General features: G+C 40.6%; 1 protein-coding gene across 4 annotated transcripts in view; it reads right to left on the bottom strand.

The window, feature by feature from the left end:
- Positions 1–12161, bottom strand: part of LOC109420026 (receptor-type tyrosine-protein phosphatase kappa) — a 651236-nt gene that overhangs the window by 451254 nt on the left and 187821 nt on the right. The gene's annotated exons all lie outside the window — the stretch shown is intronic.

Raw genomic sequence — 12161 nt, 5'->3', positions numbered from 1 at the left:
CAATATATTCCTTACGTTCGCATGCTCCACAAGGTATAGAATACACTACATTTGTCTGTTTTAATGGTGGTATAGTGTCTTTCAGTTTCGTAAAAATAGTGGTTTTTACCTTGTCGCATGGTTTGAAGGAAGCGGTGATGTCATGTTTTTTCAACGTCTTGCTCACCTTCTCGCTGAGACCCGGTACGTATGGAATGGACACATATTTTTGCCTTTCTCGTACACTAAGTGTACCGGAAAGGCTATATGTTCACTCCAAAAATGACTTTTTGATAGAAGCCCCGGAGGGTCGAGTCATATATACCAATCAACTCAGCTCGACGAATTGAGGTGATGTCTGTGTGTGTGTGTATGTGTGTGTGTGTGTATGTGTGTGCGTGTGTGTGTGCGTATGTGTGAGTGTGTACAAAAAAACTCACATCACTTTTTGGCAGTAAACCTCAACCGATTTCAATGACCGACGGTTCATTCGACGCGGAATCTGGTCCCATTGTTTCCTATTGAAAATGGTTCGGATCGGTCCAGTCGTTCCGGAGATATGGCCATTTAGGTGTTCCGGAACGGTACCCCAGGAAGGGACCAGATATGAAAATGCATCAAACCTATGCATGCGACACATCAAACCACGGCATTTTCAATAACCTGATGAGCGGTAAGCAGGAAAATAGTCTCAGACCATATCTGAACCGGTAGTGTTCCGGAACCGGTTCTAGACACACCGCTGGAAGTGGCCAAATATACAATTGAACCAACCCCATGCATGCGACACATCAAACCACGGCATTTTCGATAACCTGATGAGCGGTAAGTAGGAAAATAGTCTCAGATAATATCTGAACCGGTAGTGTTCCGGAACCGGTTCCGGGTGTCCCGCCGGAAGTGGCCAAATATACAAGTGAACCAAACCCATGCATGCGACACATCAAACCACGGCATTTTCGATAACCTGATGAGCGGTAAGCAGGAAAATAGTCTCAGACCATATCTGAACCGGTAGTGTTCCGGAACCGGTTCTAGGCACACCGCTGGAAGTGGCCAAATATACAATTGAACCAAACCCATGCATGGGACACATCAAACCCCGGCATTTTCGATGACCTGATGGACAATGAGCAGGAAAATCATCTCAGACCATATCTGAACCAGTAGTGTTCCGGAACCGGTTCCGGGGCTCCCGCAGAAGTGGTCAAATCTGAAAGAGAAACACATACCCATACATGCGGCACATCAAATAGCGGCTTTATTAATTACCTAATGAACGGCCAGCAAGTGTTTCGGAATCGGTTTTGAGTGGCCGGAAGAGGCCAAATGTAAATCCAGGTATGTGACACATCAAATTGTGGCTTTTGCGATAACCTGATGAACAGTTAGCAAGAAAATAGCCTTAGATCACACTAGAGACAACTGGTAGTGTTCCGGAATTGGTTCCGTCGAAATGGTCGAACCCTGCATGTGACACCTTCAATTTGCAGCGTTATTGGTTAACCGATGAACAGTTAATAAGACAATAGTGTCAGACCATATTTGGTTCAGCCGGTAGTTACTCGGAATCAGATCCGGGTAGTAAAATGTAAAATTTAACCAAAACCATGGATGCGGCACATCAAACCACGACAACCTGATGGAAAAATAGGGTCAGTCCACATTAGATTCCCGGTAGTGTTGCGGGTTCGGCTGTGGCTTCGAAAGTGGTTAAAAGTATAGATAGTAGAGTAAACATAGATCCGTGTTGATGAATGTCAAAATCTGTATCCAAACGAGCATGACGTCACGATTTGGACAACATCAATGGAGCGCATGACGTCATATTCAACCGTCACACTCTTGAAAATTACTACTTACACGCTTGAAACATTTTAGTCAGCGGTGTCCGCGGATCTATGTTTACTCTACTATATATAGTTAAAAGTAAAGGTGAATCAAACCCATACATGCGATATATCAATCGATGTGGTTGGGTAAAGGTGAAGAATTAGCAATAAAATAATCTCAGACCAGAATTGGGACAACCGTTAGTGTCATGGAATCAGATCCGGGTATCCCACCGAAAATTGCCGTGTATAAAAATGAACTAAACCCATACATACGACACATCAGATCGCAGATTTTTTGAGAATCCAATAAATGATTAACATGAAAATAGCTTTAGATCACACTGTTGTTAGCAGATATAGACAAAACTAAAGCGATTTCATCAAATCGCACCATTTCAGATTCCAAAGGTGTAAATTTATAGCAGGATGGGTCAACGTTGAATGGAAAAATAAGAATTTGATCGTGTCAACCTTGAACAGAAGATGGCGGCTGTTTAAAGGAATTTTGAGCTCTAAAACTATGTAAAATAAGTGTATTTGGTATGGGAAATATGTTCGAAGTCCACCAGAGTATCCAAGATAATGCCCCGTATTCAAGTTAGCGCCTTTTTTTAGGATTTTGAATTCTTGCATTATGGGCATATGTTGTATGGAAACATGTCCAGAATTCAAAATCTGTGATCAGAAAACCCAAGCTGTGCGCTGTTTCACAAGGTTTGCAATATTACTATAATTGGAATGGGGAAGAATGCCGGTCTTCGTCCAAAACTGGTAACCAGAAAATCATAGACGACATGCCAAAATTCAATACGGCGATTATTTCATGTAAATTTAGGTACGGAGTCCAAAAATGAATACCAGAACATCCAAGATGGTGTCTCAATGTTCAAGATGGCGTTTAGTTTAGTTGGGGTAGATACCCGGAGTCAAAAAACAATGACCGGAAAATCTAAAATGACGTTTCAAAATTTTGCGGCTTCATGACACTTGTTTGGTTTGAATTTTGGATCGTTGTCTTATATTTTCTGAATATTGGATGTAATGCTAATATAAAATGTATCCATATTGAGTTGATTTAGCAAACAGTTTTTATTTTGTATTTATGTCAATGTCATCAACATGTCGCTTGAGTTTTGTTGAAAGGATATTTTAAAGCACGAGAAAGGCACCATCACCGCTAGGTGGATTAATTAGGGTTTTTTGGTTCCTCATTGCACTCCCTCTCTAATGTGTTGTACAACCGGTGTACCCGATCTCTCACCGTTCGTTGAATGAGATTCTCCGGGTAGTTGTTGTTGCGGAGAATGCTCTTTACCGTTCCAATGCTCTCCTGTCTTCGTTCGACGTCCGTGAGTTTGAGTGCTCGATCGACCAAAGCGATCATCGTGTTTACCTTGTGGGTATGCGGGCTTTCCGAGTTGTAGTCGAGGTAGCGCCCATCCTTCTGCTTGGGGAACCAGACCTTCTGGATTCGCTCTTCGTTTCTCGTGAGTGTGAGATCCAGAAAGCGAAGTGATCCATTCGTCTCCTCTTCTACGGTGAACCTCAGTTTCTCATCGATGGCGTTGAAATGCTCCACCACCTTCTCCACATCCTCCTTTCTCCCAATTAGGAAGCAATCATCGACGTACCTTCTGTACACTGTCAGTGGGATGTGTTTCTGCTCTAGTTTGGTCATGGCCTCCTGTTCCACCTTCTCCATGATTAGATTTGCTATCACTGGTGAAAGCGGGGAGCCCATGGGGACCCCCGTTGTTTGGGTATAGAATTTTCCGTCGTATTGGAAAAAGGATGCTTCGAGAACAGTTTTCATCGCCTGCTTGAAAATTTCCCATGGTATGGTGGTGTGTTCTTGAAGTTCTCCCCATTTTTCTTCCACCAGATCGTACACCTTCTCCACTGGAACATTTGTATAGAGGGACACCACATCTAGTGAGTACATGATATGGCCCTCTGGAACAACCACATGCGATATTTCTCCCGCGAAATCGAAGCTGTTGCGCACGTGATATGGTGTTTTTCCTACAAGCTTTCCCAACATTTCCGCTAGAAATTGTGCCATACGGTACGTCGCCGTTCCTATGGTTGACACAACTGGGCGGAGGGGTCTGTTCGGTTTGTGAATTTTCGGCAGACCATATATTCTAGGTGGGTGACAATTATAAACCTTAAGTTTGTTTTTTGTTAGTGTGTCGATGTGACCTTCTTTCCACCATTTTTCTATAATCGTGTTGAGTTTCTTCAAGGTTTTGTTCGTTGGGTTATCGTTTAGGGGTTTATACGTGTTCGTGTCACTCACCATTTCCACCATTTTTTCACGATATTCCGAAGCGGACAGCACCACAGTTTTGTTTCCCTTATCTGCTCTCGTGATGTACAGATCGGGATGCTCTTTTAGAAAGTTTCGGGTCCTTTTGACTTCCTTGAGTATCCAGTCGTTTTCCTTCGTCTTCGGTTGTCGCTGGTAGTTGACGTAGTTCGACATGATCGTTGATACCTCCCCTCTGATTTCTTCCGCTTCGGGTTTCCGCTTGATCGCTGTTTCCACATCGGCTATGAACCTCACGTATGGGATCGTTCTTTTGTTCTGGATGTTGAAATTGGGCCCGAGGAGCAGAGTTCTTTCCACGAAGTCCGGTAATTCCGTCGTGGTCGTGTTTTCGATCCATTCGTGATTCCGATGTTGGTTCCGTATTTTCCCCATTTTGAGCGCCTCCAGTTTCTTTGTTTCCACAGATTTAGACTTGTTGTACGTGTTTCTTGCGCTCTTTTCCACCATCGCGACGATGTATTGGCAATCTTCGGTGTTCGTTGCTTCTTCAACCTTCCTTCTCAGGTGGTGTTTCGCGGCTTTGGTTCGTTCTAATGTTCTTTTTGTGTCCTGAATTGCCACGCTTATAATTTTTATTTTCTGTTTATGGACAAGTTTGTTCAATCTATCCATAGACACGGAATTCGCCAGATTTATGTGGAGTTTGTAGTTTAGGCAATTTGGGAAAACCTTGCATCTTCTACAGTTGAGCAAGAACTTCAATCGGTTTTTAGTTTTGGCCATCTTGATGGCCGTTTTCAGCAGAGATTTTACCCAACTGCTTACTTGTCTTCCGTATTTCCTCTTCACAGTATTCACGAAGAACATTGTAATTCGTGTCACTTCTTTTCTTCACCAAACTATTTGATCTTGATATGGCTTTGATCACCGCTTACTTGATCTTGTTCGATTTTAATTGGTGTTTCTCGGTGATGATATTAAATTAAAATCGTAATTTGGTTTTAGCTGTATTACATGCATGCGCTGTGACTAGTCAGTTGAGGCTCTCTTAAAGGCCGGGTGCATCAGGTGCTTGCTGCTCGCAGATCTCCTTGAGATACGGACTTCAAATTTTGGTATGTATGATGGTGTTTAAGCTAATACGATCATTTTGCAACATTGAACGCTTAACATTTCCGACTGCTGCAAAAATAGAGACAGCCTATCGTACAGTTACCTCCAAGCCAGAAAGACCGTTTCTATTTTTATTCATGGCCCTTGCCCTTACAACCACGCTTTATCTATTAACTCACCCGACAAGCTAGCCGAGGAGGAGATGGGGATTCCTTCGCTGGCACTTTGCGTACTGCTATCCCTTCCTGTCTCTGCTCTCCTAAGAGGAAACCTAGCCATCGCGAAGGGAACCTCGCCAGTCACCACTATCGTTACTAAATGTATTTGATTTTTGATTTAAGCTCATATTGTGATCCAACGGCTAGCACGGAGGGAGAGGTTCACCAAGCCAGAACCCTGCACTAACACAAATTACTGGGGGACAAAGTACTGTGAGGGGTTTCTTGATGCCCCACACACAGATTCCCTTAGTAATTAATCTTTTTTTCACCCCCTTCATACATTCTTCGGCACGGGTCGTTTCGCATCTTCAATTAGAGTTACCCTGTTTGGTGGACTTTTTCCACCAGAACAAGTGATCCGTATTGAAGCTATTCTAAGCCGGGGAGTACACAGCAAAAGCACACAGTTTTTAGCTGCCGTTCTTTGTCATCAATTGACCCGTGGAAACATGAAATAGGAACTTATGAGGACCAAAGTTATGTTTGACTCACCTTCCAGGTTGTCACATTTTGCAGCTTGCTTTCAAAATCTATAAAAATAAAAATAAAAATAAATGAATGATTATCCTGTTTGGGTCCCAATGCAATGGTTCGTTTTACATTATCTTCCTCCATATGGGAAGGTTAAAAATGCGAGACGCTCTCAGGTGTGCAAGATAAGAAGCGGTAGAAAAATAAAATTTGGGTTGATTAATTGCGTTGCACAGTACAACAGCGCAAACAGATCCAACGATATGAGTACAACCATGGTGTAGATGGATTCTTTTCAGTTTTGTGGTTCTGAATAATTTAGTAAACATGATGGTAGATAAGTGAAGCAATGTATCTTCGTTTTTGGAAAAGATCGCTTTCATTGGATGATATCAGTTGAAACGCTTATTAATCCACCTTGCGGTGATGGTGGCTTTCTCGTGCCTACGAAAAATCATTTCAACCACATGGATTTCTAGGAAGAGTTGTTGAGAGAACTCTTGCAGGATTCTTATAAGGAACTGGAAGATTTGTAAATATCTGTTAAATCAGAAGGGGTCCCAGGAGGAACTAAACAAAAACAACAAAAAAACTTACTACTGAAGGATTCTCGAGAGCAGCTCCTGATTGCCAAAAGAACTCCTGAAGAAATTCAAAAACTAATATAATCTAGCAAAATTTCTTGGAAGCATACAAAATCAAAGTTCCAGAAGTAACTGTTGCTGCATAAATTCCTAATAGAACTCTTGAAGGAATCCTGCCACGAGCTCCTGGAAATTTTTTTGGATGGATCTTGAATGAGTTTATTTTTTTAGAAATTAGTAGAATAAATTCTTTGAAGAATCCCAAATGGAACTCCTGATAAAGTCAAAAAAATCTGGGAGAAGGCCAGAATCCTAGTGGAATATCAAAGAATTTCTAGAGAGATTTCAGAGGAGAGTTCCCGTAGAAAATTTTGAAAAACTGGAGGAATTTCGGATGCATCATTTTGGTAAATCTCAAAAGCAACTTTTGACGCAATTTCAAGAGGATGTCTTGGTTGAAGCTGATGATTGATGTATTCCGATTTTTTTTTGGCGATTTGGTACTGTGGCAACTTCAGAAGAGGTTTTAAAAAGAACAACAGGGTTTATCTGAGAAATAATTCCTGCAGAAATTTCAAGAACCAGGCACTCTTCTTTACGGCATAACCTCTGGGGGTAATTTAAAAGAAGTGCTGAAGAAGTTCCAAGTGATTGTATAGAAAATTTACTTGAATTTTCTCGTATCTCAAAAAAAAAAGAACCAGAATCCTGCCAGGAAGAGCTGCCAAGTTGAATCTGTGATATTTTGATCATTATTTTTAGACTCCGGTCATTTTTTACATACCAGAAAACCAAAAAATCTTTGAATTGTGGGCCGCAATCTTGGAGCAATCTTGGATATTCTGGTTGTCATTTTTGGACTCCGGACATCTTTTCCATACAAAATTTGATGTACCACATTGCATGGCTTTAGAGTCTAAAATCCCTAAAACATCCAAAATATTGTATTGTGGGCTGTCATCTTAAATATTCTGGATTTTTTGGAGCAGAATATCCAACCACCATTTTGGACTCAAAAAATCTTCCTCATAACATATGAGGGGGTTAGAGGCAGAGAGGTGTAAGTGACCAAAAATTCAAAATTGAGATAAATATCGTACGTGATTCTACGAGATCAGCTTTGCTTGTTGCCAAAGACCCGTAATTTTTAAAAATGTTTGAGAATGTTTAAACATTGATTGAAAATATGACGCTTAACCGTTGAGGAGATTTGCTTGGAGACAGGTGATTTATTATATTTACATGAAGTATTGAATCAAATTTTTTTTATGATTTAATGTACATCTATGATCTCGTTGAATATGGTTTTAATCATGCCTTATGTCATGGACCCATGACGCACTTGGCGAATGTGTTCTCAAAAATGTTGAAATCGCATTGAACCTGTTGTTCCAATATAACTGCTCAACTTTGTTTCAATCAATTTAAATTCTCAAGTTTATAATGGCAGTGATGGTATTCTACTAGTTCGAGTCTTACTGAGAGGAGAAGTAACCTTTTCGTCATTTGCCCTTCTCATTATCCATTTCTCACTTACGCCAGTATTTGCGAAGTCTAGCTTTTGGAATAAGGCTTAGCCGCAAACATCGATAGTAAGTTAAATGAATGATATTTTTGCTAAACTTTCTCACACAAAAAAGTGACAATATCACTTTCTTTTCGTTGCACATCGTGAGTACGAATGACGATAATGTACCAATTAAGATTACAACACTGCATTTTATTCACAATTGTTCATTCCAAAATTTAGGATTTTATGACGATCCTGAAGATCAGAATTAGGTTATCAATTTGATTACCAAAATTTTGTACAGTCTCACGAATTCAAGCGGTGGTTTGCTAACTATTCGACGTTTCGGCTGTGTTTGGAAGTTTTCTTCTAGGGAAAATTAGGTCTATTTCTCCTAAAAGAAGGCTGCCAAACACGGATGAAACGAAGGGTAGTTAACAAATTACCGTTTGAAATCGTGAGACGTCCAAACTCCAAATTTCAGTATATACTCGTTGGAAACCACTGTCAGGGACGAGTTTACATACGCAGTATTACACTAAAAGTGCATTATTACGTCGTATATGATGTCATTGAGGCTCTGTTTTAGAATCCGTATAATAAATAGTTAGATTTTAAATCCGTATTGTTGGCGATTTCCATAATTAAGAAGGATCAAACATGTATTAGTAGCGCACTCCTATCTATTGTTATATTTAATAATGAGTTTCTGTCTGTCTGTATTACCCTTATAGACTCGGAAATTTCTGAAACGACCGGCGTGAACATTTACATGCTAGTTTTTTTTTTGAGCCGTGGAAGATTCTAAACAATTTGACAAATTACTTCTCTATGGAGCTGTATGTCAAAAAACCGCACAGCTGGTGTTTTATTATTTTTATCTTTTTAATATATCAGGTTAAAATGTATTTTTATTTACATTTAAAAATAAAATAAACTTACATTTTTGAAAATACTATAATGATTAAATTGTAGGTACTTACTGACGTAACAATGATCCGACAAAATGGTCACTAAGGTTTTATGTTTGTGTATTTTAAAAAAATGTTACGGTAGACGCATCACGATAGCGCAGTGTTCGTTCAGGGAGCCTGGGTCATAATGACCCCAACATTCCACTAGGGTTAAATTAGGAGTTTTTCTTAATTTGTCACTACTTCATCCTCTCCTCTTCTTGGCGTAACGTCCTCACTGGGACAAAGCCTGCTTCTCAGCTTAGTGTTCTATGAGCACTTCCACAGTTATTAACTGAGAGCTTCCTCTGCCAATGACCATTTTGCATGTGTATATCGTGTGGCAGGCACGAAGATACTCTATGCCCAAGGAAGTCAAGGAAATTTCCTTTACGAAAAGATCCTGGACCGACCGGGAATCGAACCCGTCACCCTCAGCATGGTCATGCTGAATACCCGTGCGTTTACCGCCTCGGCTATATGGGCCCTCAACTCACTACTTCATCTGATTTTTGAATTTAGAAAAGTAATAATGCTTCCACATCATCATGGTTGCTTGCATTATTCATTTAAAACGAAATTAAACATTTTAGGGACAATTTTATTCATAGTAATACTTGAGTCCACATGTAGAGTATATGGCCTATTGAGAACTTGTTTGGTACCGAAGGGGTGTAAGTCAACAGTTTGGTGGTAAAAAGGTGTAAGTGACACTAACCCAAAAAATAGAATTTTCCTATCTGCAGAAAAACAGCGTATATAATGTCTGTTTCCATCTCAGATGGTGGAGTAACTTGATATTAGAGTGTTCGGGGCGAATCCAAACTTTTTCGAATATTGTTGATTTTTTTATAAGATGTCAAAGTTTTCGTTCATTATCTCAAAATCAGGTTTTGGTCACTAACACCCCTCTGCTTCTGACCCCCTCATATACACTACCCGCCATAAATATGGAATCGCGTATTGCAACACTCATACTGAATATTGCAGCACCCCTAAAAGTATTGCATCACCCTGAAATGAGATTATCTCAGGTCTTTGAGGCACATATCACTCATGACCCCCCTAATTCGCTTTGAAAAAGTAACTCGTACCCACAACCTAATTGGTTCTAGAATCAGTCCAATTTTTCTCCTTATTTTAGATGAGGCCAAACTTTTTGGGTGCGGCAATACTGAGTATTGCAACGATTCCATATTATTGGCGGGTAGTGTATATCCATATTTTATAGTTGTTATACCGCATGATTCGTTGCAAAGAGACCCTTCACCAGTCCTCCCCCCCTCCTTATCTTTCATAGGGAGTAATCCTCGTAAGAATCACGGGAAAACTATGTGGATGAATATGGAAAGGAATTACGGGAGACATCCCGGGAGAAGTCTTGGAAGGAAGGAAGAAATCCCAAGACGATTCCCGGCCAGAATCCCTGGAATTCATAGGAACAGTTTCGGCAGAAGTTCCAGAAGGAATCTCGGGAGCAATCCATGAAAGAATCTTTGAAGGAATCCTGGCAGAAATCCCTAAAGGTCCGCAGGAGAATTTCCTGATGGAAACCCGGCAGGTGTCGCTATTGGAAACTTGAATGTAATTATTGAAGAAACCCCGGAAAGAATTCCTGCAGAAATTCCTGGGAGAATCCACGGAGGAGTCCTTGGCAAAATCCTCGAGGAATCCTGGCAGGAATCCCTGAAGGACTCCCAGTAGAGCTCTCTAATGAAACTCCAGGGAAGAATCCCTGAAAAAATCCTTGTCGGTAGATATCAATGAAGGAATCTCGGAACAGATCTGTGAATAAATCTTTGAAAATTTTCAGGGAGAATTCCCAATGAAATCCCTAAATTTATCTCGAGAGGAATAAATACTAAAAGCAGTTTTGGCTCCGGTTTTATATTTTTCCTGTTAAGTATGAAAACTAATCAATCATTTGACTTGTTGTATGCATTCGTCGGTCTTCTTCTCATTTTTGTAGGAATAATTTTTCTTAGGTGGTGCGATAACTGGTACAGGAACCCTACTGTATTGTACCTATTTCTTTTTTTTTATTGTCACTAGGGACGGCTAAGACCGATCACGGTCCATCTTGCCTGTATTGTATTTCTTCATGTGCAATATGTACAGTAAATACAGTTTTTGGTTTGCTCTCATCGCAGCTGACTTCCAATAAACCGATGAATAGCACCCAGTATTTCTTTTGTCAAGCAGTAGTGTGCATTGTTCCGCATTGTTTCTGTGCTGAAATTATCAGAGTAATGATCGAGAACACGGTTAAATGTCGTTTCCCTGCGGTGTCACCGCGGTCGACATGGATCCAAATCGTTAATTTTCTGAAGCAGCTGAAATTCGATGTCATGGATATGGAAACCGTTTACAAGACGGAGGAGGATGAAGTCTATCAAGTTTAAAACAGCAGCGGCAATGGAGGAGGTGTTGCGGGCAAATACAGGACAAGTCAAGTTCAGCAATAGGATAGGACAGATCGGTGAAGTACTAGATTCGTAGTAATGAGCTGAATTTTAGTATGATGAGATGATCAATTCTCCGTTTCTGCAATGAAATGGTGCAAAAAGCGTGCACGCAAAAAAAATCCGTTCCGATATACGTGAACTCTCAGTCACGGCAACGGGAACAAATGGGAACTATGCATAGCAACGATAACAACATTAAGAAAAGTACACCGTGAGTTAGATATCACGGTTTCTAGAACGCCCATACTGACAGCTGGAATTATTTCCAGTTCACGGTGTATATTTGCTTGTTCTCATTTTTGCATTTGTTTGTTCGCATTTATCAGAACGAATTTTTTCGCGTGTGGGTGGGTTTTATGATTCCGTGTCTAGTTTGATGCTGATTGAGCAAAACTGTGGACAACAGTGTTGTTGTTTTCTCCATTTCTTGCAAATTTAATTACAGAAACGGAGAATTGACCATCTCACCATACTAAAATTCAGCTCATTACTACAAATCTAATACTACACCGAACGCGGATATCAAGGAACATTGAAATTGACGGTGCCCGTTCAATATCGAAGTGAGTATGAGAAGACTTTGACGGAAAATTGGGCGAAGCGCGAGGGGGATAAGCGTAAGGGACAAGAAGAATTCTAAAACCAGGAGAAGTCAATGTAGCGGCGATATCAAGAGAATCTATGGGCGAGAGAGAATGTGCAAAAAGAACGGTGGGAGAAGTATGATGCGGAGCGAAGAAGTAGGCAGGAGAAATATC

Source organism: Aedes albopictus, chromosome 2, assembly GCF_035046485.1.
Source record: "Aedes albopictus strain Foshan chromosome 2, AalbF5, whole genome shotgun sequence".
In the NCBI taxonomy this organism is placed as follows: domain Eukaryota; kingdom Metazoa; phylum Arthropoda; class Insecta; order Diptera; family Culicidae; genus Aedes; species Aedes albopictus.
The sequence above is the reverse complement of the archived record's forward strand: the minus strand, read 5'-3'. Positions and strand labels throughout refer to the sequence as shown.